The 5,325-nt window shown below is 44.5% G+C and overlaps 1 non-coding gene across 1 annotated transcript; it reads right to left on the reverse strand.

Annotated features, from left to right (window-relative positions):
* Positions 1–285: 285 nt before the first annotated feature.
* On the reverse strand, positions 286–360 carry Trnas-cga (transfer RNA serine (anticodon CGA)). Its single transcript has one exon. It is a non-coding gene; the product is annotated as a tRNA-Ser (tRNA).
* Between the last annotated feature and the right edge of the window lie 4,965 nt (positions 361–5,325).

Consider the following 5,325-nt stretch of genomic DNA (forward strand, 5'->3'; position numbering starts at 1 on the left):
ACTGCTTGCTCAATATACAGATTGAATAACATCGGGGATAAGCTGCAACCTTGCGTCGCTCCCTTCCTAACCACTGCTTTCCTTTTCAGGCCCCTCGACCCTTATAACTGCCACCTGGTTTCTGTACCAGTTGTAAATAGTCTTTCGCTCCCTGTATTTTAACCCTGCCACCTTCAGAATTTCAAAGGGAGTATACCACTCAACATAATAAAAAGCCAGAATGAAATTTTTACTCTGCAGCGGAGTGCGCGCTGATTTTGAAACTTCCTGGCAGATTGAAACTGTGTGCCGGACCGAGACTCGAACTCGGGCCCTTTGCCTTTCGCGGGCAAGTGCTCTACCAACTGAGCTATCCAAGCACGACTCACGCCCCGTCCTCACAGCTTTACTTCTGCCAGTACCTCGTCTCCTATCTTCCAAACTTCACAGAAGCTCTCCTGCGAACCTTGCAGAACTAGCACTCCTGGAAGAAAGGATATTGCGGAGACATGGCTTAGCCACAGCCTGGAGGATGTTTCCAGAATGAAATTTTCACTCTGCAGTGGAGTGTCCGCTGATATGAACTTCCTGGCAGATTAAAACTGTGTGCCTGACCGAGACTCGAACTCGGGACCTTTGCCTTTCGCGGGCACTTGCCAGGAAGTTTCAAAATCAGCGCACATTCCACTGCAGAGTGAAAATCTCACTCTGGAAACATCCCCCAGGCTGTGGCTAACCCATGACTCCGCAGTATCCTTTCTTCCAGTAGTGCTCGTCCTGCAAAGTTTTGCAGGATAACTTCTGTGAAGTTTGGAAGGTAGGAGACGAGGTAATGGCGGAAGTAAATTGTGAGTACGGGTCGTGAGTCGTGCTTGGGTAGCTCAGTTGGTAAAGCACTTGCCTGCGAAAGGCAAAGGTACCGAGTTCGAGTCTCGGTCCGACACACAGTTTTAATCTGCCATGAAGTTTCATAATCAAAAGTTTTCTCTAAGTCTACAAATGCTGTAAACATAGGTTTGCTTTTGCGTAACCTATCTTCTATCAGAAGTCGTATCGTCAGTATTGCCTCACGTGTTCCCATATTTCTACGGAATCGAAACTGGTCTTCCCCGAGGTCGGCTTCTACCAGTTTTTCCATTCGTCTGTAAAGAATTCGCGTTAGTATATTGCAGCCGTGACTTATTAAACTGATAGTTCGGTAATATTCACAGCTGTCTGCATCTGCTTTCTTTGGTATTGGAATTATTATTTTCTTCTTGAAGTCTGAGGATATTTCGCCTTTCTCATACATCTTGCTCACCAGATGGTAGAGTTTAGTCAAAGCTGACTCTCCCAAGGCTATCAGTAGTTCTAATGGAATGTCGTCTAGTCCCTGGGCCTTGTTTCGACTAAGGTCTTTCAGTGCTCTGCCAAACTCTTCACGCAGTATCAGATCTCCCATCTCATCTTCATCTACGTTCTCTTCCATTTCTGTAATATTGCCCTAGTATAGACCCTCTATATACTCCTTCCACCTTTCTGCTTTCCCTTCTTTGCTTCGGACTGGTTTTCCATTTGAATACTTGATGTTCATACATGTGGTTCTCTGTTCTCCAAAGATCTCTTTAATTTTCCTGTTGGCGGCATCTATCTTGGTATATGCTTCTATGCCCTTACATTTGTCCTCTAGCCACCACTCCTTAGCCATCTTGCAATTTGTGTCAATCTCATTTTTTAAACGTTTGTATTCCCTTTCGCCTGCTTCATTTGCTGCATTTTCTCACTTCATCAATGAATTTCAATATCTCTTGTGTTATCCAAGGATTCCTGTTACATCTTGTCTTTTTACGTATTCGATCCTCTTCTGAGTTGACCATTTCATCTCTTAAAGCTACCCATTCTTTTTCTACCGTATTCCTTTCTCTTGTTCAACCGTTGATTAATGCTCCCTCTGAAGCTCTCAGGATTCCCTGGTTCATCCAGTTTATCCAGATCCCATCTCCGAAATATCCTTCCTTTTTGCAATGTCTTTAGTTTTAATAGTTTTGACCTACATTTCATTATCAATAAACTGTGGCTAGAGTCCACATCTGCCCCTGGAAATACCTTAAAATTTAAAATCCGGTTCCGAAACCTCTGTCTTAGCATTATATAATCAATCTGAAACCTTCCACTATCTGCAGGTTGCTTTCAAGTATACCTTTCTTCACGACTCTTAAACCAAGTATTAGTAATGATTAAGTTATGATCTTGCAAAATTCTACCAGACGGCTTCTTCTTTCATTCCTTTCCCACAGTCCATATATACGTATTATTTTTTCTTCTCTTCCTTTTCCTGCTATCGAATTCCGGTCACCCATGACTATTAAATTTTCATTTCCCTTCACTATCTGAACGATTTCTTTAATCTCATCATAGAATTCGTCAATCTGTTCGTCTTCTGCGGAGCTAGTTGGCATATAAATTTGTACTACTGTGGTGGATATCGGCTTCGTGTCTATCTTGGCCACAATAATGCATTCACTATGCTGTTCATAGTAGCTTACCCGAATTCCTATTTTTTTTATTCATTATTGAACCTACTCCTGCATTCCCCCTATTTGACCTTGTATTTATAACCCTGTATTCACCTGGCCAGAAGTCTTGTTCCTCCTACCACCGAACTTCAGTAATTCCCACTATATCTAACTTTAACCTATCCATTTCCCTTTTTAAACTTTCTAAACTGCCTGCCTGATTAAGGGATCTGACATTCCACGCTCCGATCCATAGAATGCCAGTTTTCTTTCTCCTGAGTAGTCCCCACCCGGAGATCCGAATGGGGGACTATTTTACCTCCGGGATATTTTACCCAAGAGGACGCCGTCATCATTTACCCATACAGTGAAGCTGCATGCCGTCGGGAAAAATTACAGCTGTAGTTTCCCCTTGCTTTCAGCCGTTCGCAGTACCAGCACAGCAAGGTCGTTTTCGTAGATCAATCAATCATCCAGACTGTTGCCCTTGCAACTACTGAAAAGGCTGCTGCCCCTCTTCAGGAACCACACGTTTGTCTGTCCTCTCAACAGATACCCCTCCGTTGTGGTTGCACCTACGGTACGGCTATCTGTATCGCTGAGGCACGCAAGCCTCCCCACCAACGGCAAGGTCCACGGTTCAATGTTCATTGGTTGGTGGCTGAGGAGGGGGGGGGGGGGGGGGGGGATGTGGACGTACTGGAAAGTAATTTTTTATGTGCAAACTTTTGGAGCTTTTTAAATAAAACAACCTTTATTAACAATCCACAGCTTTTTTCTTGACGTTAACATACTTGGCAGTATAGTCAGCCTCGCGACAAACACATTTCTCCAGACGGGAGACCACTTTTTTACACCATCACTGTAGAATGCCTGACTTTGTTGGCGGAGGCACGATCTCGCCTCCGCTTCACCGCTTGATCACTATCAAAGTGAAGTCCTCGAATGTATTCTTCAAGTTGTAGAAACAGATGAAAGACGAACGGGGCCAAGTCGGGACTGCATGGAGGTTGATCGGTAATTGTGAATCTAAAATCTAAGTCACTGGATGGTTGCAGATGTCGCAGCACTCGTGTGTGGTCTGGCATTACCGTGCTGAAGCAGAGGTGTGTGGTAGAACTCTTCTCCGGTTAGAAGATCGATTACAGTTCGCCTTTTCCCACACACCGACATAGTCACGTTACACGCAGCCATGTTATCCGCCACAGTTCGGAGCCCTCCAGTGGCAGAGGCTTGCAGCTTGCGTCAGCAAAGAGGGAAAGTCGACCGACGAATACGCGTGTCATGTGATACCTCAATCAACCGATATTGAGAACGGAACGAAAAATTTGAAGGCACTACTTTTCAGAGTGCCCTCATAATCCTCGTTATTGTAGCTTTTTTTGTTCTTTCTTTTGTATCATCAGTCTTCTGACTGCTTTTTGGCGGCCTGAACTTGCCCCCCCCCCCCCTTCTAACACCAGTGTACCGCAAGTCTCTAGAGGAACGGAAGGTTCCAAATGATTGGAAAAGAGCACAGGTACTTCCAGATTTCAAGAAGGGTCGTCGAGCAGATGCGCAAAACTATAGGCCTATATCTCTGACATCGATCTGTTGTAGAATTTTAGAACATGTTTCTTGCTCGCGTATCATGGCGTTTTTGGAAACCCAGTATCTACTCTGTAGGAATCAACATGGATTCCGGAAACAGCGATCGTGTGAGACCCAACTCGCTTTATTTGTTCGTGAGACCCAGAAAATATTAGATACAGGCTCCCAGGTAGATGCTAATTTTCTTGACTTCCGGAAGGCGTTTGATACAGTTCCGCACTGTCGCCTGATAAACAAAGTAAGAGCCTACGGAATATCAGACCAGCTGTGTGGCTGGATTGAAGAGTTTTTAGCAAACAGAACACAGCATGTTGTTCTCAATGGAGACACGTCTACAGACGTTAAAGTAACCTCTGGCGTGCCACAGGGGAGTGTTATGGGACCATTGCTTTTCACAATATATATATATATATATATATATATATATATATATATATATGACCTAGTAGATAATTTCGGAAGTTCCATGCGGCTTTTCGCGGATGATGCTGTAGTATACATAGAAGTTGCAGCATTAGAAAATTGCAGCGAAATGCAGGAAGATCTGTAGCGGATAGGCACTTGGTGCTGGGAGTGGCAACTGACCCTTAACATAGACAATTATAATGGATTGCGAATACATAGAAAGAAGGATCCTTTATTGTATGATTATATGATAGCGGAACAAACACTGGTAGCAGTTACTTCTGTAAAATATCTGGGAGTTTGTGTACGGAACGATTTGAAGCGGAATGATCATATAAAATTAATTGTTGGTAAGGCGGGTGCCAGGTTGAGATTCATTGGGAGAGTCCTTAGAAAATGTAGTCCATCAACGAAGGAGGTGGCTTACAAAACACTCGTTCGACCTATACTTGAGTATTGCTCATCGGGTTGACGGAGGAGATAGAGAAGATCCAAAGAAGAGCGGAGCGTTTCGTCACAGGGTTATTTGGTAAGCGTAATAGCGTTACGGAGATGTTTAGCAAACTCGAGTGGCAGACTCTGCAAGAGAGGCGCTCTGCACCGCGGTGTAGCTTGCTGTCCAGGTTTCGAGAGCGTGCGTTTCTGGATGAGGTATCGAATATATTGCTTCCCCCTGCTATACCTCCTGAGGACATCACGAATGTAAAATTAGAGAGATTTGAGCGCGCACGGATGCTTTCCGGCAGTCGTTCTTCCCGCGAACCATACGCGACTGGAACAGGAAAGGGAGGTAATGACAGTGTCACGTAAGGTGCCCTCCGCCACTCACCGTTGAGTGGCTTGCGGAGTATAAATG

The sequence above is a fragment of the Schistocerca serialis genome, chromosome 12 (genome assembly GCF_023864345.2).
Source record: "Schistocerca serialis cubense isolate TAMUIC-IGC-003099 chromosome 12, iqSchSeri2.2, whole genome shotgun sequence".
NCBI classification, from domain to species: Eukaryota; Metazoa; Arthropoda; class Insecta; order Orthoptera; family Acrididae; genus Schistocerca; species Schistocerca serialis.